This window comes from Lepisosteus oculatus, chromosome 9 (assembly GCF_040954835.1).
Source record: "Lepisosteus oculatus isolate fLepOcu1 chromosome 9, fLepOcu1.hap2, whole genome shotgun sequence".
NCBI lineage: Eukaryota > Metazoa > Chordata > Actinopteri > Semionotiformes > Lepisosteidae > Lepisosteus > Lepisosteus oculatus.
This window is the reverse complement of record NC_090704.1, coordinates 6,715,918-6,742,287: the sequence shown is the minus strand read 5'-3', so window position 1 is coordinate 6,742,287 and position 26,370 is coordinate 6,715,918. Positions and strand designations below refer to the sequence as shown.

Below are 26,370 nucleotides of genomic sequence, written 5' to 3'. Positions count from 1 at the left end.
CTTATTTTTAACTCATTTTGCTATACTATATCTATTAAAATGCTATATTTGTCTTGAGCCTAGCAGCCTGTGAAAGCTACAGTATATTGTCTGTATAATTTCTTAATATGATAGTGTGAAAGTCAGAAATCACAGGGTCCTGTAACACATGCATATTCAAATAGCAATCAGTCACTATCCTATATTTTGAATCCTAATGATCTTATCCATGAATACAGGATATTTTAGTGGTACAAACAACTCAATAGATAAGAAAAGCATCATACAGTAGGTCCTTGTGTCTTAGCATTCAAAAAGTTTACAGAAACAGCTTCCTTCTGGTGGGACCAAAGAATTAGACTTACAGGATTTAATAATGCTCATTCAAGACATTTTTAAGTCTTCTCTTTGAAAAATGAATATTTGTTTCTTTATTCAGATGTAGAAACCAGATCCACACTTCCCCTTGTCCCAAATAAGAAAAATCCTTTTTCACAACCTGAGAACTCGATGGAGGTTGTCTGTGCCCATGTGGTTTCATCCTTTAGAAGGCGTCTATGCAATGATAGCAGCTGTAGCTGAACTGAAGACACACAGTTGCGTAAGAGGTTTTCTCTGTGTTCTAGTTTTTGTGAAGTTTTTTTTTTTCAAAAAGGCAGTTCTAACAAAAGAAATAAAATTATATCTTGCACTTGCTGGTGAAATAACTCTTTTTCTTTCCTTCCCCACACTCCCACTCCATCTCCATTTCATGCTTCCCTGTCCTCTTTCTCTCCTTCTCTTTATCTCCCGGCTTGCCTTTCCTTTTCCTATCTGAATCTCAGTGCATTAGGTGCTGAGTTTTACACTTTGCTCATTCTGCTGGAAGCAAAAACAAATTGCACACACAGCAGCAGTAACAGCAGAGGCAGAGAAGCCTTCCTAAAAGCTGGAACCACATCCCCCAGCTCATTGCCTTTCCACGGGTCTGTATCTCTGTATTATCCATTTTGAGGTTGTGCGTGGTGCTGGTCTCACCAAGGTAAGAACCTCATTTGCTGTAGAGGCAGAAAAAGGAAACAAAATGAATGGCATAAGCATCCACGTGGCATCAGAAAGTCACCAAAGAGTTTGTGTTCTTAATCTCAAATCAAATTAATCTGGTGACTTTTTAGTGATCCATTATAGACAGTACATCGTTTCAGCATAATTTACCATATTTGTCTCTGTCCACTTGGTGAGGGGGCAGTAATGAAAGGCAGCAAACTTTATCAGGTTGAAAGTTCTTAATGAAAGTAAAGTCTTGATAATGTTCTCCTTCCTGTATGGAAGGCTGCATTTCAAATGTGCTGAAAGGCTTAAGATGCTATCTCATTCACCAGCTTTCTAAAATCAAGGTATTACGATTGTCCCAAGTCTCTGGAGGGTTTTGCTAATTATAAAGTGCATTCAACATATTCTTGCAATCAGTAAATGCCAAGGAGACAATGTGAGCCATACTAAATTAGCTTTGACATTTAATGAACTTCTTCTGTCATGGTGTTTTCTTTTTTATAGTCTCTTAATGCACAAGGAAACAGAAAACCATCCTCGGAGGTCAAGGAAAAATATGATAGTATTTTACTGGGAAAGAGGTATATTTATTGTTCAATGTGTAGACCTTTTGACCCGCTGTCATTCAGACAGACAACACATTGCCACCTAGTGTCCCTTACATGTATTACAACTTGTGATAAGCGAAAGGGTAATAGTTTCAAATGCAAAGGAGCTTCTAATGCGTTCATCAAGCACAGCCTCTTGCTCAAATAGAACATACAAAGTGTCTCCCCATTAAAAAGGTCCTCAACTTGTTTTTTTACCATTATAATTACATACTACAACAATTATCCATTGACTGTTGAATCTCATCAGCTAGATCTATTAATTTTGCCATCTCCTTTCAAGAGATATTTACAGTACCTCAATCAGCTATTTTACTCACAGAGAATGCAATTGCTTTATCTTTATATGAGTATGAAATCTGATATGAATGCATCAGTACATTTACTTCATCTGTCTAATTCAGTTTGATTTGACGGATAAAAGCAGATGTGGGCTCATTATCACCAAACCTGGGTACCTTTTTGAACTCAATCCCTTCTGCACAGTGTACAGATGCTCAGTAAACAGGCCAACTGGGATCAAATATTTCAGTTTTACTTCCTATATCCGATTATAAAATGTATATGTTTGTATTGAAAGACTGGAAACACAACACAGTGAACAATGTGGCAGCAAGCAAGTATGCAAAAGCAATTAAAGACTGAAAGAAGTTCATGTGTACAGTACTGTATATTAGTTTGGAAAGGGACAAATCTGAGAGCTAATACATCAAAGAAAGGTACACACTGCATCAATGCATGTTAAAAAAAATACTTTGAACTTTGGTCAGTGAAATACGAAAAAAGCAATTTCAGAAATGAGCAATTTCAACATAGTGTTAATTTCAGCAGGTACTGCTTCAGCAGATGGGTGTGCAGTTTAAGTGCTAAACTGAAAGACATTTTATAGGCAGTACAATGTTTCTCCTACACTGAACACAGGGGCAGCAGAAATGTGGAAAGCAGAAGAGCAACCTTTACCTTGAGGAGATATGCGTGATTATTCCCCCTAATGCAGAGAAAAGTACAGGAGTGAATATCAGCTCCACCACAACCAAGCAATTAAGTTCAATATTGGTGACAAAAGACTGATAGCAATTATTAGTACACATCCCACGCACTCAGAATCTGAGCAGCTGTCATGCATTCCCAGCTTCCACAAGATCTATACTTCTGTACTTTGAGCTGAAATGGATTGATATGCACCATGAAACAAGCAGCTCCGTCTGTGTCAGATTTGAGAGGTTTGTGAGTTTAACCATTTAACGTATCCCACTCACTCAAAAGAACTAGCAGACAGAAATCCTTTAAGACCTGGGGGTGAAAGGTGAGGGCTGTGAGAGACAAATAAAATAATGAATGAGGCAATTAGGCATGATTTTTTTCCCAGGCTTGTACACTGTGCTCATTTGTATGTTTTATTGTGCCGAAGCTAACTTCCGTGTAACTCCAGAAGTCTTATTCCATGAATCCAGTAGCTACACAAAACAGTATAAATTATTTCTGGGCTATGCCTTCTGAAAATGTCAATTGTATTCTCATGTACTACATCCATTCACAATGATATGTGCATTCCCTTTTAAATAAGGACTTTTTAGCCCTTTTATTTTTGCAAGTATCACTATAGAAATAAAAGGCATCTTTTAGTCACCTTTCCTACTCCAGTATAGTAGATGACCCCTCCCACCCACCCCCCCATAAACTCTTTGCCCTCCTACCATCTGGAAAAAGATATCGCAGTATACGGGCTAGCTCCACCAGACTCTGTAACATACATCTTCACAGGCTGTCAGGCTCCTCAATACCCTGGAATCTACTTGCACCCACCCCAATTCCAGAAACAGGGTTTAAATCCCCCCAAGGTGATGTGTATATTTTATTATGTACAGTATTTGCCTTAGTAATTTGCACTATTTGCACTTTGCACTATGTGTATCCTGTCTACAATGTCTATGTCAGTGTCCTGTTTGTATTTGCATCGTGGACCAGGAGGAACAATATTTTGTTCCATTGTATACAAATGTGGACAAATGAACTTGAACGTTTAAAAAACATAAAATGTTGAAAACAGGCGCCACAGTGGTACAGTGGTTAGCATTGCTGTGTTGCAGCACTGGGTCTCTGGATTCATTTACTCCAGCTGCTGAGGTTTCCTTCCACAGTTCAAAAGCAAACTAGTTTAACTGATGCTAAAGATACTGGCTTAAAAGGATTGTAGGAAACCTGGCCCTAGGCGTGAGTTGTGTCCGTGTCTGTGTGTCTGTCCTGTGATCGACTGGCGTCTCGTCCAAGGTACAGCATGGCATGCACCCACTGCTTGCTGGGATAGAGTCCAGCTCTCCCGCGACACTAAAGTGGAAGAATCGGTTAGAAAGGGGATGGATGCACGGAAACAACTAAAACATGCATATTAAAGAAACAAATACATCTGTGTTTTGTTACAACTCAACACAAAAATGGTAAGTTACCAAATGTACATTTGCTAAGAAATGTTTGCTCAACACTGCTGGTTGTTAAGTGGTGAAGTAATACTGTATATATCAGTTCCAGAACCTGCTAGAAAATATTTAAGCCGCTGAAGGAAAAAAAAAAGTTTATAAAAAGTTCCACAGGGGCAACAGACAGGATCGTGAACATATGGGTAATTAAAGCTCATCAATACCTCCTATGTCCCTGGTGCTTGATGATTAAGATACCAGCTATTTATCTACAGGAATCTGGGTTGGCTAATATTTGCCAGCTGTTGGGAAAAAAATGACTGTCCCTATTGCCTCTGGATCTCAGAGACAGGGACATGGGATCTGGTATTTCTTATTCTCCAGCTGTTTTCCCTGTGTCATCCACAAAATGAAGCCAAACACAATACAAATGAATGAAAGACATACATATGAATGACCTCACTCAATCTCAATAATATCTGTGGAGAAATTCATATTTTATTTGGAATCTAAAAATAAGTTAGAAATCAGCATTGAAAAATGTCAGAAAACAGTAAAATACAAAGACTCACATGGTGGGGTTATCCTTTAGTTCCAGATATGGCAATGTTATAGGAGCTAGCCTAAATGTATTTAAAAAATCAAATGGTACATCACCCACAAGCTGTAATAATCATTACATGGTATCCAGAATAATTTAAGATATGTGCAGTATCTGTTTTTTTATGCACTGAAATTCAACCTTAAATGACTGAAATGGATTGGTTGACATTAGGGCATTCACCTCTAGTCCTTGCAGAAGTATTGACAGGACTACCTTTGGGCATTGGGGAAAATTACAGGGAATAATACATTAGTATTTAACAGAAAGTAATATGGCAGCTGCAGTTTTTTGTTGTTTGCTTCCTGCAGCACATTAAAGTTTCTGGTCAAAGTTCCAGGATAACTTAAAATAACAAGCAGCACAGTTCCTTGATGAGAGGCTTTACAGTACTTCAGGACAAGCTCTGAATATCGGAAACTTCCGTAACATCCTCATGCAGTTTAGGGATTTTAAAGGAATAACAGTTAGAATTTTCTTTTGAGAAATTACATTGCTGTAGGGCATTGTTCTGAGAAATGATTCTCAAGAGCCAAGCGTTATCTTTAGTTACTAGTTTAGCTCGCAATTCGGTCTGCAGGAGATAGACATCAACACTCAGCATGCAAAACACAAAACTGTGAAAAATATCCACACCAGATACTTTGAGGTCTCACAACTCCTAGATTTCATCCACTGTAGATTCATTTAAATCTGAATGCAAATTATCCATATGCACCTTAGAGATAAATTCAGTGAAATCCACCCTCTTTATCATTTTTGTCATAAGCAGGAAATGTGCTCATAATGCTTAAGTGTTATTTACAAGGTACAATTTGGAACACCAACCCTTATAGAATCCATTAATCTTTCATTAAATGTGACATTCCTGATACGTTCATCACTTATTTTCTCCAAAAAGAGCTATATTAGAAGTCAGTGAGTAGCCTGCTCCACATATAAACCAGGCTTTGGTACCAGATGAAGTCACAAAACGCCTCCCAAGAATTGAGAACAATATATCTCACATAGGACAATAACTGACTCATGTATAGCTTCTTATTTTCCATACTGCTTTAAATTTTAAATGGAAACAAGGGAAAGTGAGCAGAATGACAGAAAAAATGAAAGTGCTCTACAGGATCAATAGCCATTCAGCTGGCAGAGTGTGAAGTGAAGACTTCTACCTGGGCTTGTGATGCATAAAGTGCAGGTTAACAGGTAATGAGCTTCTTTCCTCCAGGGGCAAGTCATAGGGAAACACTCCAGCCAAGTGAGTCTAAATGGAAACTGGCAGCATGTGAGCTAGAGAAGATCTATGTTCATATATGATAATAAGTTCAGACAGATATAGAGCAGTTAAACAATGCTGAGGCAGTGAAGGTCAAACAGGCTGCCCAATGCCCAATACTGTGTGCTCTGCACTATAGGGAATCCATCTCTTTCTACAGTCCTTTGAAATGTCTACTAATGAATGTCGCGTGAAAACTTTGTCATTTGACCCACCTATTAACTTTTCACCAATTCCATTTATCCACAGTCTGTAGTTTTTAACATCATGGGAAAAAGATGAAACAATTTCAAATTGAAGCGAAGCATAGACAAGTATGGATGCACACACAGCATGCAAACAGTTCCTGCAAATGTTTTGGGACAGCAAAGTGAAAAGTTTTTTGTCTGACAGTCAAGCAATTTGTATTTGAGATCCCATACGTGAAGTGTACCAGTGCTTTTAGTCATTCGAAATCTCTGGGTTTAACGCAGATTATGTTCTTGTTTTAACATGATCAAGTGTATGCATTGAATTACCCAAAACTAAATGTGTTTTATACTGTACTTAACATTCATATTAATCTCATGATCACAAATACAAATTGCTTGACTGCAAAGCAAAAATAACAGTTTTGACCTCACTGTCCCCCTATGTTTCGAGGGCAATATGTACTGTATATATCCTCTCAGCTACAATTTCAATTATAATAATTGCCCCTTGTATTGTAGTGGATTTGTGCTATGTGAATTGGATGCCACAAGCTGGCTAGCGACCAGTATAATTACATATTTTAATATATTTAAAAATAGGATTGAAAAGAAATGAATTTAAGTCTTTCTGTATTATCCTAATGCTTTTGTTATTTAGACTATTTAGGTCAAGATTCCTCTGGTACTTAATAACAGAAGTAACACTGTCTAGAAATGCCAATGCTCACTTCAAAGACTCTTGTCGCTTGTAAGGAAGGCCTGAGAATAACTGAAAAGTACTGTACTGTATGTACAGTATCTGTATTTGTGTAATGTGGCAACATAAGTGCATGAGTTTTATAGAGTCTAATGCTTTTTTCAGATAGTGACAGAGAATGCTTGATGACAAATACATTGGGAAAAAAATATTTTTAAAAACCAATTATTGCACTTCCTTAGATACTGTAGATGGCATTTGAGAATATGGAGTGTTATTATACTTTTAGTTTATTAATTAGTGTAAAGTACAAACATCTGTCATGTGCTCTGAAGGAACAACTTGTAGATTGCAATCTGCACATCCCTCCAATAGCCATACAACATATTTTGATTAATTAAGGATGTTAAGCATTTAATGTCTCCATAATCATGAACAAACTGAAAAGATCTGAAATACAATTATCCATTGAGCAAACACTGTAAAAAATCCATCCAGAAGGAAATGGTATTTTTGTTGAGTGTCTTGAATGACTAACAATAACCCAAAGTACTGCTGAGTGCTTTTAAAGATGAAAACCTTGATTTTTTTTCTAGGGTTTGATGTTTTCATAGGAGAATAATTTATTATTATTGGGCTATAAAGTGATGATGTAGAGGAAGTAACACATAATTCACCTGTAGTAATAAATGTTTCGTAAGTGATTTCCCAATAGCCTATGTGATGATGTGCAAGAAATATACGGCTTAAGATCTTGTATCATACAAAGTGAAGATTCAACAAGAAAAAAAGTGAATTATTCTAATACCAAGTGTTCATCTCAAAAAGTCTCATGCATGTTCATGATACATGCTGCATTTTTTATGGTTTTATTTGAAATTACTCATCTATCATATCTGACTCTTCAATTTGATTTTAACACATCAGTTCCTTAATATATTTGAAATGCAATTGAAAATACCAAGGAACAAACAGCTTCTTATTGCTGCATGTTATCGGATGTTGTCATTGTGGGCTTTCATCCAAAGCATTTTTGCAAACTTCTCAATTTATTAAGACTAATTATTTCCATTTTTTGAGAGTTCGTAGGAGTAGTACATATAGTTCATGCACACCTTGTCAGCACATAAAACATTTTTTAAAGAAGAGTAAAAAAAATCAGTGACAGATCCAAGGAAAAGTGCAAATCATTTCACAATTACATAACACATTGTAAAGAACTTGTCAACATTTTATAAATAGGCTTAAGACTCATTCTTCTGAAACCATCGTTCCAATTAGAGATAAACCTGTCAAAGCGTAATGTAATTCAGTTTAACCATTTTCCTGTGCATTTAAAACTACTGCCATTGTAATATATTTTATGACGTCCTGTCAGTTTCTCACATATTGTTTTGCACATCACATTTCTTTCCTTCAATTGCGGTCTTTGTAAATAGTTTTGCACATTCATTTTTAGATTATTAACTTTATGATGTTATGTTGTACAGAATGAAATCTAATCACAATCAGCTAGTAGCTCTTAAACTAAAACTCTTTTTTTTTAAAAGTCTGATCCTCATGAATGCTTCCTTTCCTCCACCGCACAAAGAAAAAAAGAAAATGAGATGTAAGCCATACCGCATTGGTGAGTCTGGAGCTGTGTGACACCATAGATATGTGCATATAATGGACACTTTTAATCCAGTGCTAATCATCATTCATTATTCGTTGGTGTCAGAGGGGCTTTACTCTTACTGAGCTGAACTCCTAAGGAGTCAGTGGTTAATAAATTAGTGTTAACATCTTCAAAAAAAGGTCTGTAGCTGACTGTCCAAGTTTCACATTAAAAATCAAGATCAGTGCACACGAAGTTTTAAATTACGTAGTTTAGTGTCTTTCCATTGGTGCTTACTGTTCGTGGAACATCATGGCTCAGATGTCAATGGTTCAAATGTGATTTTTTTTTCTTCTGAGTCTCTAGTCTTCTGGTGCCTAAGAGCATTGTCATTCACTGCATCATTGAAAACTTACAATGGTCAAGATTGTACTCAGAGACCATTACATTCAGATACTGGAGTTAACAGAACATACTGTAAAATGGTTACTATTCCTCTCTTAATTATTTTTCTTAGTATAATTTTTAAATATCGTTGATCAATACGGAACAAAAACTAAATAGTAGCCACAGTGAAATACTGTAGAACTTTTTATTTTCAGATCTGGAAGGTACTGTAGGCTGAGAAGCAAAAGTAATCATATTAGATATATTACTAGTAAAATAATCATATTAGATATATTACTGGTAATATACCTAATATGATTATTTTTGCTTCTCAGCCTACAGTACCTTCCAGATCTGCAAATAAAAAGTTCTACAGTATTTCACTGTGGCTTTTGACTCCTATATTACTAGTAATATTACTGACATTAATATGTTTCTGTGTCATGGGAGGGTCATTATCCTAACTCTATGAATTCAATATTTTCGAGTGCTATGCTCCACTTCATAACAGACCAACTCCCTGTTGGAGTGCAGCTCATTTATAGAATGGATGGGAAATTATTTAACCTCCAATGACTCTGGAGCAAAGCTTAATCCAGCTCATTGCTGATGATGTTGCAGTATTTGCCTTAACAGAAATGAATCTTCAGACAATTGTCACCATATTTATTGGGGCATTTGTGAAAACAGAACTTACTTTTTACATTCAGAAGACCAAAAATCCTCTTCTGCAATTTCTAAATGTACGCACTCCAGTCCATCAATTTGGATTCATGATAAATGATTGAAGAATGGAGAGCACTTTCCATACCTTGGGAGTCATCTTTCACAGAAGGCTGACAATAAAATCCAGCAATGCCAGGAGACCAGTCTTTGGCAACATGAGGAAGCAGGTGTTTGAGGATCATAACATCAAACCTGAAACCCAATTGGTCCACCGAATGGTCATTGTTTCTATGTTACTGCACAGGGAATCTTAAAAGGATTGTCATTGTATCAATAATGTTGTTGGGAACAGACACACCAACTACAGTATTCTCAGCCAGGCAGGCACCACAAGCATTGAAGCTGTAATTATCTACCAGCAGACCTGCTGGGTTGGTCATGTTGCTAGATTTCAGACTCCAGGATGCCAGAGAAGGTTACATTATCCCACCTTAACCAAGGCAATGGAGGTTAGAAGGACTGTTTCAATGATAAGCAAACTTCAAAATCAATATCAATTCCTGGGAAATTATGGCCCTTGATTGATGCAGATGGAAGTTGAAAATCTGGGAAGGAGCCTAGAAAGAGACTAAAAAATGTCAGAATGAGGGAGCAAACTGAGAGCATCAAAGACAGCTGACAATGACTGGATTGTGCAGTATCCAACCAGACATCTCCTAAGAAAACAACTGCTCAGCCTGATAAACACTGTGCAGATTCCATATTGGCCTTATCAGTCACCTGAGAGAAGACTATCATCCCTGACTGCAAGGGGAGGCCAATTAATGAATATGGTATAAAGTAACCACAATGAAATATAAATGATTATTTTAGTGTCCATCAGTTTATCGATCCTACAGATTGATATTTATTTATCATCAGAACAATTCTGAATAAGATTTATGATGTTAGTGGGAAACATATATAAGAACAGTAACACAATCCAGCAAACACTTTCTAATTTAGATGTCATACCCTTTTAACAAAATATCCAAGGAACTGTAAGCAAAAATTCACAAAACAACAATTCACAACAACAAAACTGTTCATTTCCATGCCTGTTGGAGCCCGACCTTGTCAGATCTCTGAATCTCAACAAGCCTACTTCTGATCAATATGGGCAAGGAGGATGGTGCAATAAGTGGGTGGTACTCTTTTCCCTGAACAAGATTTTTCATATCAATTTCCCAGCATGGTGACTAGGGGCTCTATAGGAGGTGCTGATCTTATAAATCGTTTAGTCAGACTAAGATTTTTCATGATGGTGTTCAGGCCAAAATCTACTTTGGCCATAGACTGTTGGCCTACCTGAAGTTCCCCTTTAATTCACCTGATGAAGCAAATTCTAACTACTAGCACCTCTACAAATCAGTTTAGCTGTCTGACATTCTGGTGGGTACTAAACGTCAGCAGTGGACGAAGAGAATCCCCTCCTATACAGTATGTCTACTGTACTGTAGTACTTTGCAAAAAGCACTATTTAAAAGCTTGGAATTATTAAGATGAAGATGTTTGTTTTGTTCACCTACCACCAGGGTCCCAGCATGGGACAACAGTCTTGATTACCCCCAAACGGCACACCTGCAGGGGACGTTCCGCCTGCTTTTTCACCTGCACTGCCTGTCATATTACTTAAAATCTCAAGACATTTTAGCAGGTCAATTTGAGCTGAAAGCTTGCTCATGCTTAAAATGAATCAAACCCTCCTGGAGGAAGATAGTAAAAACTGTGATTTCTGAAAGGCAGGTGTTTCCATTCCTTTTTTAAAAAAACTAGGTCCTCTGAAGTACTTTCAACTGAAAGGAGTAAGTCAGCTTTTTTCACATTTTCATCCACATGTAAACCAGCAGGCTCCTTTTTTATTTGTATTTGTAAGAGTCATACTGTACACAGTGTTAAGATACAAAGATTGCATTAAATAACGTTCGGTCCAATTTAAAGAACTTTAAAGAACCCACAAATAGTCCTGATTTTGTGAATATGTATTCAAATGTTTTCAAGTGCACAAATAAAGTTGTCCCTGAGCCCTGTGATTTTAATGCACATGCCTTATAACAATAAAGTAAAGATAATGTACGGTACAGGTTTGAATAGAAATTTCCCAGTTCTGCTGTATACAAAAACCCATGGATGTACTGTATATAGAGACATTTCTACAGAGACCTTTATCTTATTTTCAGGAGGGGGTTCATGTAAAGAAATGTACTGCAGGACAAAAAATAAAGAGATTTTCTAGAATAACAGAGCTAGTAAATGCTGTGTGGATACTCTCTCAGTCCTGACAATTCCCTTAAACATTATTAACATAGCACTGATACTCTTTATAATCTTTATTTAATCATTTACCAGATTCATTCTACTGAATTAACACCCACAAGGGTGGGAGTTGGTGTTAAGCCAAAAACGGGGTGCAAGCAGTATTTTTAAGCTCGGTGACTCAGTGTGCTGTTAAGAGAGCTTCTTTTTGTTCTTTTTCCTAATGTGTTACTTTGATACTCCAGTTAACTCTCACAGTCTCTGCTTCTTATTTCCTAAATGCATTTGCAGAATGCAGAAGACAACTACAATATAAACAGTGATTCTACAAAAAAAACTTTCAAAACCTGTAGTCAATTGAATGTTGACATACAACTTACAGTAACTTAATAATATATTTATACTGGAAAATATGAAACTGCTAAAATTGAAAACAAAGCATTTATGTAAATTTACAGAACATCAAAAGAAACCTACCACTTATAAGTACAGTATAGCTAATTCACTATGTTATTATCAGAAAAATCACCCTTTTAGGATGTATCTTGGCATTTTATTCAACAGACATACTGAATGATAGATTAATTCATTGTACTGATCAAAAAGGTTGATGAGCAGGGGATTAGAGTGGTATTTTTTATAACACATTTGCGACCAGTACTGTAAGAAATACAGGATGGAAGCCTGCACCATAAACTTTGCACCACATAGCAGATTCTGTCTTGTGGGTTTCTGACCTATTAATCTCACACAACATTGTCAAGCATGTTCCTCTTCACTTGTCTCTGAGCCCTAGATGTTAAAATGTTGTGACAACTCAATGGGACTCAGTTTTGTGAGTAGGCATAACTGTTATGTTCTCCTCTCCCAAGAATGCCATTGTTTCACAAGCAGCACAAGGATGTGTGTTGTCCTGCTGTAATGCCTTTACATCAGAAGGAGCCTATAGGAAGGGCAATGATTGGTTTGCTCAATGAAGTGCCATGCAGTCAATTTACTATTAATCGCTAAAAGTAGAGTTTTTTAGCAACTATATACTCAAGTAAAGTCTATGACTCTTGGACCTCCTCATCGATCTTGGTAAGGTGTCACAATTTGTGGTCTTCCAGATCATGGCCTGTCATTGACAGACTGTGTAATGTCTTGGCATGCTAGAAATTCCTGGCTCTGAACTCTCTAGATCGTGAGCAATAATGCAAAGTCTTAGTTCAGCTTGCAACATACTGATGATACAAAGACATTTTTATCTAGACAAGCAGGGCATATAAGGTACTCTCAGTGCTTTCTTCCTTGGCTTTACCTACACCAGGTTCGACATTCAACGGGTTAAATTACCTCATCACCTGCTCAGCTCTCTCAAGGGTGAGGTGATTTCATGCTGATGAGATACAAATGATCAACTGATCATAATTATGCCAGAAACACTTGACACCAAAAAATCTATACATGTTACTCTTCTACAAACACATACAGTTTACATTTCCTTTGACAGTCTATAAACATTAATATATTTAATTAACATTTTATTTAGATAGGCTGTAAGTTTCATTTTAATAACTGAGACTGGATTTGTAACAGAAAAGGTATAAATTAAACAACAATCACGGTGAAACATTCTTAAACTACACAGTTTTACCCTTGATTTGCAAACTAACTGTATTTTAATTTAATGCTTAATTTGACACATCATACAAATGGTTAAAGTTTGAGCATTTCTTTAATTATTAGAGTGTACAAAACCAAATCAAAGGCTTCTTTGGTTCCTCGTTCTTATAACAAGTTAGCTAAGCGTCTCCTTCCCGTGTACAACAATGTCCAGTTGTTTTTGGAAGTTTTAAATATGTCTATATTTATTTCAACAGATTAAACTCAGAAAATGTGGCTATTTTAAATTGAATAACTGTAAAAAGTCCTCTTTTCTGCTAACAAATGTCTTAACATACAGCAGTTGTATTATTTAACAACAGTTCATCCAGTAAATTTGAGACACTGCTAATCATTTTGCATATTGAATATAGAGTATGGTATGTTAATGTGGACTTCCATCTTCAAAACCCAACAGTAACTCTTTTTAAATTAACCAAAATGCTAACATAGACAAAAACAAATGAAGCAGATCTCCATCAACAGTACATTCAGAAGATTTATCCAAATTTCACCTCAAAGTACTTTGTTTGGAAGTATTTAGTATTGTGCCAGAGGCAATGCTTTTATGCCAACTCCATTCATATGACTCTTCCCAAACAACAGAGGTCCCTTGGGACTGATGCAACTGACAGCAACTCAGACCCAATTTACTCCTATAGCTTTGTTAAATTGAAACATACAGCTCAGCATCAACCAGAAGCCAGCAGCAAAGCCTTTTCGTAACAGCACTGTAACATCTACTGATCATTCAATACACCAAGCATAAACATTTGTGTGCAACAGAATTTCATATGTAGTGCTTCAAAAATAGAATTCTTACAGTTCCCAGCTTTGACATAACTAAATTAGAATGCGAGTTTCTAGTTTTCAGATGTGAAGTAATTGTTTTTCAGCAGACTAGAAGTGCTTGGCATGCTGATGTTTCTTCACCCTGTCTTTCATGAAAAACCCTATTCGACAGGTAATTACTAAGTTTACGTTGTTAAATAGTTTTGAAATGCAAGTTGAGATCAAATGTTGGGGGTGCCATTCGTTTATCTGTGGTTTCCACTACTAATGAAATCAGAAATATGAAGAACTTCATACTGTACTGTATCCCATATACAGTATAATAAAAATATCACATTTTTGTAGGGCATTTACCGTATGTGCACAATAAAGATACAGACTAATGTCTCATGCCAGTATTAGTCCTTTTTACAGCTCTGCAGATTAATTCTATTACAACAATCAGCGAGTCACATTCCTTAACTAAAACAGAAATGAGCCAAAATGAGTCACAGTTCTTATATGAACTAATCTGCTTGGGAAACCAACTAACCCTCTCCAGTCTTTTGACAGAAACTAAACTCAAACAAGGATCTTGTGGTCTAAACTGCCATAGGTACTGTACCTATCTCTTTTTCCTTCAAGGAATAGATTTCAGTCTTTAGTTATATAACCCAGGACAAGAATGGATAATAGATGGTTGATAATAATAAAAGACATCAATAGTAAATACAACAGAAGAATGATAAAGTGAGTTTGATAAAGTCTTCAGCAGTATATCTTAAATTCATGACAACCCACAGAATAATGGTGCCACACAGTCTAGTTGTGATTGAGTTTTCCCAGTAAATGGGGCATTATCTGGAGCAATCATTAGGAATGGCATACAATGAAGACTGCCTGCACAGTCTAAATTGTGCAAGTAAGTTTTTTTGGATGACTAGCAAACAGCTGCTGGGCAATTTATAGCTAAATTATATGATTTCTATGAAAGAAACTCAGTCTTTAATTATTCATTTATCCTGTTCTCCATTTTCAGCATTTATTTAAAGCAACATATCCCAACTTTGAAATTCAATTACTGTAGCATTCATTGCCTCTTCACAGAATCCTATTTTTCCATAGCTATAAAAGTTTAAGTTTAGCCATCTATGGTATGGGTTGGTTTATATAATTAGTAACTATTTAACATTTAAAAAAATGTAACGTGATTATTGCAGACTACATCCATAGACCTCCAATCTGTTGAAAAGAATATTGTCAGCAACCATATGCATATGTACAGTACATACTGCTAAACTGAAGAATTGCAAAGAGATACAGTAAACAGGCTTTGTCTGGGATCTGCGTCATCTGTAAACTGTGCTTGAGAGATTGGTGAGGCAAAACGCTCAGCGGCTGAGATGTGCAGAGAAAAACAACTCGCTTCGAGTTCCGTAATTAGGAGATATTTTTAACGAGGAAACAGAAAAGGGAAAGGCAAGGGTAAAAGGACGCCAAGTGACGAAAAAATAAACAGCGAGAACTCGGAAACACGTTTAATAAAACATTCTGCGCTCCTCTACGCTACATTTGCAATATACAATACGAGCGAATGTAAATGATGATTTTTTTGCGGTTTTTCTTTTTTTTGTAGTCTAGGAGTAAAAACGTCATTATAAAGTACAAAAATGTATCATAATGGAATACACCCCATAAAATAAATACTGTATGAAATAGATACAGAAGTATTACTTTGTGTTTGCAAGGTTTATAGTGGGTATGTAAATAGTAGGTGTTACAGTACGTCAGACACAGGGGCTCTGAGAACGCCACTAAAACCGACACTTTATCGTGTAATTCGAAATTAATTTGTTGTAAGTATCTGATGTTGAATTATTTTAATACTTACAGTATAGTGTGGTTTCAGAAAGTACTTTTTAAAATATACTTTTTTAGCGAACAGCTAACCAAAAATGTTTAAAAAATGCAATATTTTCAAACTAGGTAGGAATATCTCTGCATTTGCTTTGCCACTGTACCTAGTCAGTTTTCCTTATATGGAAAATAAAAGTAAATCAACAAACAAAGCATCATTGCTTTCGTGCTTCAGCCATCATACTCTATGGCAAACAAATTAATCTTCTTTAAGTCGAAATTCTAATTTAGTGCACCAGTAATAAATGGAGAAATGAAATGTGTTGAGATCAAAGTAATTGTCTCTTTGCAAGAAAGCTTAGCATGCAGACTCACTCTTCATGTTATATTAGATTAAGAAAGAATCCAGTCTAACAAAGTTAAAATTATTCTACTGATAGATTTTGTGATTTAGAAAGCTAGCCATGTTCCTGTTACAGAGAATTTTTTTGTTACTTGGTTAAAATTTGATATTATTGAAAATGACTAAAAGCTACTGGTTAATTTAGAACTACAGCATCACGTACTTGTGAAAACATGTCTATGCTTGAGTTTTTATCTTACTGTTGCTAATTCAAAGGTTCAAGTGGTTGTTTGGCGATCAGTGGTAACTCTCATTTCTGTTTTGCAAAGAGGAAATTGGACTATTGGTTTTATTCTGTAACTCCAATATCTTCAGATTTCTTCTCTACGATTTTGTTTATCAATGCACCTACATCTACAGTATATAAAGTGTATATAGTTTTAGCTGTTCTTCATTTTTCTTCTTTACCCTTTTTCAATTTACAGGAAAATATACTTTGGTACTGTGCTTTCAATACTACAGTACTTTACTAAAGGGTTATTGGGTTGAGTTTGATAGACTAGTCCTATTTTCACCTCTGAAGCTCTTGTGAAGCTCTGTTATTAAATTACCTACTGTACATGACGAGCTAGAATACAGTGGTGTACAGGGTTAGCATTAACCACAGAACATTGGCCCTGGCTCCTTCACGAATCAGGACTGGATAAACTGTTAGAAAATGGACGGATGGTTAAACTAGAATAATGCACAATATACTGTATGTACAGTCTATTTGAAACACATCTTAGTGTGAAATACTAAAAAAATGAAACATTAATGCCATTTATTTTTCCTGCAGAAATGAGAAATTAAGCTTCCACGTTTTATATTATATGTGATTAAGGGTGCGTGGCACTGTGAAAGGTCCTTGCTAGACATTTTCACAAATTACAAGTTAAATTCTTTAAGAAAGACACTGATTTTATGCTTCTTAATGGAGATCAAACCAGGGGTCCTTAATTATGTAATCTAGAAGAGTGTTCTCAGCTTTAATAGGTGGTGAAATTGACTAGGAGGGCAGCTAGGGAGCTGTCCTACTGACAAAGGACCCTGAAGCTAACAAGAAGTCCATACCTTCATATCCAGCAAGTGCATTTATTTCCCACTCAGAGGAAAGAGGTTTTATCCCTGTGTTTAGGCTGCTAAAGACTATATGCATTGTCACTATCACCAGTTTAAGTTTTAGCTGTGAAAAAGAAAGAAATCCTATCCTTCTGTGGTGCCTTTTCATTAACCCAGTGGGAAAGAAAATGTTTATGCTCTCTGATCCTGAGTATAAATTGCTGCAATTCCAGTAGTGATGTTTTCGGTTTTCTCATTTTACTGTGTGTGAACACTGTCTTATGAAAACAGTAAATTTTATGGCCATGCATAAAGGATATAGTTATGGTCCCACATTAAAGGAGAAGATGGGAGCTTCATCACCAGAACAGCTCTACAGTCTAATTTTTATCTTAAATTAGAATCACCAATTATTAGTGCTTCCCTTTTTTTTTTTAATTGTGCCTGCTTCCCTGCTCCCCAGTTTGGAATGGCCTGCTCTTAATCAGCTCAGATCACCATTCCAACTCTCTTACGAGCACTGGAGAGAGAAAGACAAAGCACACACATCCTCCAAAATGGGTGCTGTCATGCCATCTGCTTCTCTTTTTTTTTTACATTGCATGGCTTGGGACCTTCTGTCCTGCTTTTTCATGTATCCTGAATAAATGCCAGACCTTTGTTGACATACATCTCTTGCTACTAATTTAGAAGTTAAAAAAGTGCTTCTGTGTAAAATACTTTCCTTTAAAATGTCTAGTTTCAGACTATGTGTACTGTATAATACTATCCTACCTATCACCTATCAAGGTGATCTCCTTTGATCCCTGTTGAGAGGCATAAGCAATGAACATCTGCATGTCAGCAGCTGTCATGGCTATACTTGATCAGTACTGGTTTTGTTTGAGAAAAATGAGAAGTGTCACCTTAGAGAGAAGGAAGGTGTCCTTTCTACTGTGTAATGCTGGGATTTGGGGTGCTGATGGGTTGCTGGATTGCATTCAGATCCTAGCCAGGCACAATCTTTAAGCAAAATGTTTAAGACTGTTATTCCACCATGCTATTTAAGAAACCAAGCCACAGGATACCACAATAAGGCAATTTGATGTCACATAACACAGAAACGAATTTAAAAACATTTACTGTACCCTTTCATCATCATTACTCAGCTTACCACCTCAAGTTTCAGAATTCCTACCATGACACACACTCACGCAGTTCTGTGTTGTCTCTCTTTTAATTTGGTAGATGACCAAAGCTTCAGTTACCTCATTATTTATAGTGTTCATTAGAAAACAGAGAATCCATTATAGCTTATCTGTAGTAATGCCTGACTTTTGTGACCTCTCCTTCTTCACTGAGTTTGTACTGTATAACACCTTGACCATTGAGAAACTAGTGTTTAAAATTTTACAATAATTCCAGTGCTTGTCTTATCCTTTAAAAAGTACATGTATAAAAATCTTTTTATGCTAGGTTGAATTCTGTTCTAAATACAGTACAGTACCAGCAATTTAATAAAAGTTAGCCTGTATGGGCTGTTTGATAAAGTAACACAATGTTTTCATTTTTGTCACCATATTGTATGCTTCACTTTCACTGTATTAATATTCATGTTTTGTCCACTCTGGTGAACAGCACAGCTTGATAAGTGTAATTCACCATAAAACAACGTAGCAAAGGTTTGAGTAATTTTGTGTGCTTTACTCAGATGACAAAGAGGGAACAATACAAAATATTTGAGATTGCACACTAAAAGATTTTCAGAATGATCAGATCATTACATACAGTACATACTGTATAGTACGAACAAGCTTTCTTAAAAAAAACATACCTTTCTCCCCATTTTCAATGTAATGTGTTTGTCAGGAGATCACAATGAAAATATAAAATTTAAGCGAAAGAAATTTTCTTTGGGTTCTTTTGGTTTTCTTTTGGTTGGTTGGTTTGATCGACTTCCTTTTGGCCCAGCCTATGAGCCTGTTGTCAGCACTAAGTCCTAGGCTTGTTATAAATGAGAGAAAAAATGACCAAGACAGTGCACTGCATTTTGACTAAACATAGTACCATGTGAATTCTATTAAGATATATTGGAACACTTGTGCCTATACCATTTAATCTTCCACAGATTCTGCTTAATCCTCCTACATCTGATTTATGCCTGTAGCTGTTCAGTGAGTGGAAGTGCAAACCATTTTGCGAACCACACAACTTTGGGGACAATAGTGACTGTGAAGTTGCACACATTTTTTTTTCAAGATTAAGAAAATAAAACTCTTTCCAAAGGAGCCGGGCTACACAAAGGAATGTCTCTGGTAGCATCTTTGTGAAAGATGAGCAATTTCTTGAATCCTACTTAGACCCAAAATGCCATCATTTTATATTTTTCACTTCCAAGAGTTGCTCAAACTCGCTTTACAGAAACAGACATAAGAAGAAATTAAGTTTCATTAATGGCATTATTTAAAATATCTGTATCTCTTCAGCAGCTTGAACCTGGGAGATCAGAGAAGGCAACACGATTTACAAACATTAAAGCAGATTCAACTACTTCCAATGGTAAATTCATACTTTTTCAATGAAATTAGACTTTAAATTGAACCAAGCTCTCAGTTTATACTTCACACTATCTGTAATCTTTACTATTAAAATTTTCTGGATCAATGTGAAACCTCTTCAGGGTCATTTATGGTTACTATTTTCATCTATAAACAATCACGATCCCTTTAAAACTGGAAGATCATCCTTTACATAATCAGATAAATCAGAACATCTGCTCAGCTTAGTATTTGCCAGATAATATTTACATACATTGTACACTCTGTCTTAGTGAAATGGTTGGTGCTGAGCAAGATTAGGTGGATGAACTGTGTTGCTTTTGTCATGCACTGTAGGTGTCCAGAAACTGAAACTGTAGGTACTAGCTTTTTTATCTGCTTCAGGAAGTCCTAGGGGAAGGGGATTGCTACTGTATGCCAAAGAATAATAAATTAATAATGTGCAACTGCATAACTAAGAAATATCACAACTCATAGGAATAAACACATGCTTAGTAATGTACTATAACAGTGCTGGTAAAGAGGGATTTCACAAATGGGTAAATGTATACTCAAGAAATCATGTGGAACAATGTGAAACAGGAGAGATGTTTCTAAGGAACATAAGAATCTGATGCAAGACTGGAAAACACACACAAATATATATAGGAAAATGCCAAGGAATCTTAAAGGATTTGGGCTTTATAGAGTTTGCCTGTCAATCTACCAAGACATCTGATGGGAACCTGGTTTTCAGTCCAGGAATGGAGATCTTCTCAAGATTATAGGGATGGGAAAAGAGGTATTTTTATAATACTCAGGAGCCTCAGGTCTTTTCCACTGAAGGACATCTAATCGGTCAAGGATTTTAGTCCCAGTATGGTAGTAATCTCAGAAACATCACAAGACTCACTGAGCCTCATTTTAAGAGGAAAGTCTCAGATAAAGAAGTTGATGACTTGGCCCCTAATCCAGAAGAGGACCCAGGGCAGTGCTTTATGTTTTAGGTTTCTTGGAAGAGGCCTCAAAATGCAAAGCATGTGTCATAGAGAACAGAATGCTGGCTTGGACACTGGTTTCTTTGCTGGACTGATGTTATTTATTAATAAACGCACAATTCTAACTGCCAGCAGAAAAAAAAAACATGAGGTCCTTTTTTTGTTCCTTTTTAGCACAAATTATCTTATTGAAAATGGGGATAATCATCTTTTCCAAATATGCATCTTATTTCATTTTCTGTAGATCTCTGTTGAGTAAAGAGCAACATTGTCAATGAGCAAGGTCCTGCACAAGAGTATCACATTAACAGGTACAGTATGTGAGTGTTTCATTCTTAATGAATAACAGACCACTTGCATCTTATTTATACAAAATGTAATGTGGCCTTAAATATGCATGTACTGTATATACTGTATTGTCTATAGAGTACAGCACCTTTAAAAACCAACCAATCCTTTTTATTATAGTATTTTCTTAACATATTCTGTGGTCAAAAGTTGATCAATAAGTAATGCATAGACCCTATAGAAATAAAAGGTCACTCAGTCTCTGTTAAATGTCAGAGGTTCTCTAAAAGTTACCATCCATCTTGTTGTATGGAGGCCAATGGTAGCATGAGTAAGGTCCATAGAAGATGATTCAAATGAATGCAGCTGAATTACAATTTTCACTGCACCATAGAGCTTTACTGTTTAGGATGAGCCTGCTGATATCTCCTCTCCTTCACTCTGAAAGCATGGCAGAAGGAACACAGCCTGTACCATATACTTACATACTGTAAAAAGGCAGATTTTGACAAATTTAGTGTGGCATAACTGAAATCTATATTTTAGCAATACACTACTTTGTACTCATTTGCTTTTACGTTATGGAGAAATTAATCAAATTTTGAAATATGCTTTCAGCTTATATAAAGATTGATTTATATCTGTTTTAGACAGCTGTCTATTGAATCAGATGAGCCTGGTAAAGCTGTTGATAGATTCAAATTTAAGGTGAAGGTTTAATCTCTGTTTCACCAAGCTTCGCTCCCTTGTCTAATGGGTTTCAGCCTGTGGTTCTTGATAGTTAGCCACCACACAGTGGTCAATTAAGGTGCAGTGCAGAAGCATGCTGTTGGATCTGATTGGTCTAGCTTCCACCTGCGATCATTGATGTTCAGTCAGACGTAGTCAGATCTCTGGCTGCTTTGAACGTTGCCAAAATTAATCATCCTTCTGCTGCTTTTCGCTGCAGCAAAATGAGAGTGTTTCTCATTTGAATAAAAATACAGCATGCTTAATAAACCTGTTAAACTACACAAAACATTCCTTTATATTTCTGAGGTTTTAGAAATGCCAGTTGTCTTCATTCCTTCTAGTACTTTTCTAAATTGTATCAGAGTGTCTAGGTGGCTGGGGATTGTATGACGTTTTTTTCATAATTTTTACCCATGATTTATATACTTAATTATGCTCAAAAACAAGCTAAACAAATTATGTTTAGCAGTTAAAAATGGAAAGGGCAACTGCTTCATCAAGGAATATTATCATTATTAACATCTTCTTCTGAATTCATTCATGAAATTAACTAATTTATGATTCCTTAGCATTTATTCAGAATCAGTTTCTTGTCACAGCCTGTCATCTGTGCGGTTGATGGTAACAATTACATTCAGAGTTACATGCCAGCAAACCAGAATTCTTGCTTCATTTCACCAACGTTCCTTACCTCGGCTATTATGTAAATTTAGTCACTGACCCTGACTTTCCTTGGTGTAAATGGCATGTCTAAAAATTTTCCTAATGCTGGTTCGCCACTGTCATTTTCTCACTGTTGACTTAAACAAGCAAGTTACAAAGATATCTTCACTGGATAGAATTTTAATATGGAGCAGGACTGTTCCATGCCACTATATGTTTGAACAGCCATATTCCACTATCAGTTCCAGAGAGGAAAATATAGTCTCAATCCAGTGTTATGTTTTGATCTTCCGCTACATTTAACACAATCATTTTTTGGCCTGCTGAAATTCCAGCGTCTGTGAACATGATTTGACTTATCAATATTTCATTTATACTTTCACTGAACCTTCACTGCTCTCCCTGCTCCGCATTGTGCACCAAATTAAACATTACCCCCACTTTTGTTTTCTGTGCTTTGAAGAACAGACCTGGCACAGAACCTGTTTTGAAAAAAAGAAGGTGCTTTTATAAACAAGGCTAGATAACATTAACAACTACCTTTAAGTTTATTAAGAGGAATAACTAGAGAACTATTATCTACAGTGGTTAAATCTTCTCTGAATAGAAAAGTAATGAAGCTAGCATACCCATGCATAACAAAAACATGGCACTGAAAATTAAAATAATCACATATCTAGTGTTTTTCTTGCTTTCTAAAATAGCTACTTAAAACCGAATGGAATCAAGGCACTACTTTATTGGTTCTTAGGCTGCATTAATTTCTGGCCTCAAAATCTGTTTCAGATCCTACGACCAATATTTGCCTCATTCAATAGTTTGCTGTGTTCTGCTCCCTCTGTGGGTAAAACAAGGGAAAGGTAGTGTCATTCTCACTTTTGATGTATGTACCTATTATTTGTAAACTGTTAGTTGTGTTCTTTCAACATAGCACACAAGAATCAAGTGGTGATTCATTTCAGCCACAATTTAAATAGTCTTTGTCAATAGTAATGTGCTGTAACAAGTTGCATTCTTAGGCTTGTTTTTTTTTTCCTGCAGCATGACACAGTACGTAATGATGTATGCATTTAATTAAGAAATCCATTGATGCATGAATGGACAACAGGTTAAAAGGAGGGAATTTTAGGGAGACTTTATACAAAGGGAAAAATGCAGTTAGTCATAGTCCAGCTGAATATTAATAAAAAAAAATTTAATAAAAACATTCGCTGGTCTGCAATTTATCGCAGACATTAATATTATGCCTGAATTTTGTTTGAAATGTCTTACAAACTGTTACACACACCTTCTTTTTAATTAGAATCTGTCTCTGTTACAGACTTTTAGTTAAAAAAAAGAAAAGAGACGGTGCTATATTTGTGTAGTAGTTTCTAACTACTGCTTAGTGGCTTTTGTCAGCTACTCACCTTTTAAATTATTTTTTTTTTCAGAAAATACATCTAAATAAGCATTCACATCTTGCTAACCAAGATAGCTGTGTCAGAAAAACACCCCAGTCATTTAATAAGGAACTTAAAACACAATTTCTAGGGTATAGGGTATGTGGATTCCTTTTTTTCTCTTGATGAGAATCATCTTTGAAAGTCTTCTCTTATAAAAACAATCACGAAGTGAATGGTTAACACACACCCCTCAAAACAGTTCAGGGGATTTACGATTCACCTTCTGCTGCACTGTGTGTACGATAAAGCTTCTTGGCAAGCCAGAATCTGATTCCGAATGCACAGCTGTATGGTATACACTGTGAGCAATCTGTATCTGGTCTATTTGAAAATGCAAATCATTGTTATGAAGAGACAACAGAAATCTGGCACACAACATGTACTTGATACATATATAAAATCAAACTAATAGATTGCATCAAAGCACATTTGTACTGTATATACAACTGTGACAGAGAAAAATGAAACTGACAACAGTATAATAAAGTGAATTGACAAGTAGAAAATTATCAGTGGTCCTCAACTTCACAGATGCAGAAGGTAACTGATTTTAGCTAGATGAACGAGAAACTGATTGTGTTTTTTGTTTCCTAGTTTGATTTCCTAAATCAGATGATTCCCATTCCCGTTTTCTAACCAGTCTACCCTATGAATCACTCGATACAGTCCTCGCAAGCCTCTATGCCTTGCTCTTTTTCTTTAGTTTCTTCGTAAGACACAGTACTTCCAGTGAACCGCTCAATTTGGAGATACGGAGACAGAACAAAATACTTTAAATTAAGATGATAAAGATCTTTACAGCTAGTGTTACTTAGGAGTATGAAAAGGAACCATTAATCCAAAATTACCTCTAAAAACGTAAGCAGACTGACTTAAAAAAAAAAGATTATTTTCTCAGGCATCCATACTAGTTCATAAGTACCAGTTACTGTACTTGCACGAAAGAGCAATAATCTAATCCCGTAAAGACCTCGAGATGACACGAGTAAAAACTCACCCTGTCTCTAATGGGTGATCCAGCGACTGTGCTAGTTGTTGGAATCCCACCAGTGTGTGCAGCTGAGGAGACCTCTTACTGAAAGCTGTCTTTTTGTCACTGTTGGAATGCAGCGAGCCCGCTCCCTTTCACCTGAGAGCGCAGCGCAGGAGGGTCTGAATCTGTGCATGTAATAATCCAGTCATTGTCATCGACCTCTAAAGCAGTGAAACCACGTAAACTAATATCCACGACTGCTGCAGTAGCTACTAAAAGTCATTGTCCTTTATGTGCGCTGAAAAGATAAAATCCTAAATTGTCTGGTAGATTCAGGTTTGTATAATTAAATGAAAGTACAAAAAATCATGTAAAACCACAGAACTTCCAGTTAATATAGTTTTGATCAGTTTAGGGAACTATAAATGCAAGCCATTTAAGCTATTTAAAATATAGCTTAGTGAAGCAGGTATCCTTCAATGAAGCCTAACTATCCTTCAGTGGTGGAAGGAGATATATCCGGTTAAACTGCGCTCTTGGACACTTCTCTGTGATTCCCTTTAAGCCACCTTGCCCTTTAAAAACGAAACTGCACCTGCAGCCAGAGTTAGGCAATCCACTGTGAGCTTCTTCTGTCAGCAAGGAAAAGCATGTAGCGAAACCTGTGCAAGAAACATCATTCACTGTCAAAGCCTGCACTGACGCCCGGCTTCGCCTGTCCGCGAATCACGCTCAGACACCGCTTCTCGGTGTCTTTCAGGAAAAGTGTCTCTTTCTTTTTAACAATCTACAGCCAATTGATTCTGCAAGCCACGCCTCGCTCGCTGTGGTTGGCTGCTTGTGCAGGAGAGACTGTTCTGAAGAAGCAAGGGAGGAAGGGGGAGGCAGCAGGAAATACAGAGAGTCTACGAAGCCCGGAGGGACAGGCTGGCTAATAAAAGCGAAAAGCTTCTCCTGTATTTCAGCCAGTCGTCTGCTGCAAATTTGTTGTGACTCTTGGCAAACTAAATTTGAACTGACAAAGTCCCCTTTTTTTCTTTAGGGAGAGCGATCTCTCTCTTTTAACAGTAAATAAGAAAGTCTCTATTGTCAGCCAATAATCTCTGTTACAGAATAAAATAGCTGTCTTTCAGGTCAGAAGAGACAAAGCGCTACATGATCATTTAAATATTTTTCTAAATATAAGGTTTAGTGAAGATGACATTTTATCTGCTGTGTTATTATAAGGTATCAGAGCGATATATGATATAAAACGCATCACTGTCCCTCATACAATATACTGTACTGTACTGTAGGTAC

General features: G+C 36.4%; 1 protein-coding gene across 2 annotated transcripts in view; it reads right to left on the bottom strand.

The window, feature by feature from the left end:
- brinp2 (bone morphogenetic protein/retinoic acid inducible neural-specific 2) overlaps window positions 1-25,817 on the bottom strand; it is a 354,849-nt gene extending 329,032 nt beyond the window's left edge. Inside the window, exon 1 of one of the 2 annotated variants that reach the window (XM_006634717.3) lies at window positions 25,096-25,817. The gene's annotated coding sequence lies outside the window, so the exon portion shown is untranslated. Of the gene's footprint in view, window positions 1-2,579; window positions 2,717-25,095 lie in introns of those variants that run through there. The other variant, XM_015355138.2, reaches the window with a different exon arrangement.
- Between the last annotated feature and the right edge of the window lie 553 nt (window positions 25,818-26,370).